The following is a 509-nucleotide window of genomic DNA, read 5'->3' as shown; positions in this document are numbered from 1 at the left end:
TCCACACAGAGGTTCTGGCAGGGGCTGCTGTGTGTCCCGGGCGCTGGAAGAGGGTCCATCCTGGGCTGTTTAGAAGCCAAGCACGTGGGCCAAGGCCGGGCGCCCCTGGAAGGATCTCTTGGCTGTGTAAAGCCCGGCCTTGCCCCAGCGCCTGGTCCCCAGGAGAGCCCGGACCTAAGTTACCAGATACAGAAAGAGGCTCGTCTGGCCCGGGCCAGCCCAAGGCAGGCGGGAGAGAGGGACATTCCCACTGGGCACAGAGAGACAAATGCCATAGAAAGGGGGGGGGCAGGCCTGGAGAGGGGCAGGGGCCACTCCCGTGAGTGGCTGGAAAGAGGGGTGGTGGCACCTGAGCAGAGCTGGGGGATGGGGGAGAGCACTGCTGCAGAGAGGAGCGAGGGAAAGACCAAGCAGGACAGGGTGTGGCGGGGTTCAGGACTAGTTCAGGGGCGCAGGCCTGGAGCGCGGGACGGGTGCAGCTCCCAGCTGAGCACTGGGCCTGGGGCAGA

General features: G+C 65.8%; 1 protein-coding gene across 1 annotated transcript in view; it reads left to right on the top strand.

Annotated features, from left to right (window-relative positions):
* GRID2IP (glutamate receptor, ionotropic, delta 2 (Grid2) interacting protein) overlaps positions 1-509 on the top strand; it is a 28,688-nt gene that overhangs the window by 25,843 nt on the left and 2,336 nt on the right. The window lies entirely within an intron of this gene.

The sequence above is a fragment of the Myotis brandtii genome, unplaced genomic scaffold, assembly GCF_000412655.1.
Source record: "Myotis brandtii unplaced genomic scaffold, ASM41265v1 scaffold6, whole genome shotgun sequence".
Lineage (NCBI taxonomy): Eukaryota > Metazoa > Chordata > Mammalia > Chiroptera > Vespertilionidae > Myotis > Myotis brandtii.
Note: the sequence above shows the minus strand (reverse complement) of the source record. Positions and strands in the feature narration are given on the sequence as shown.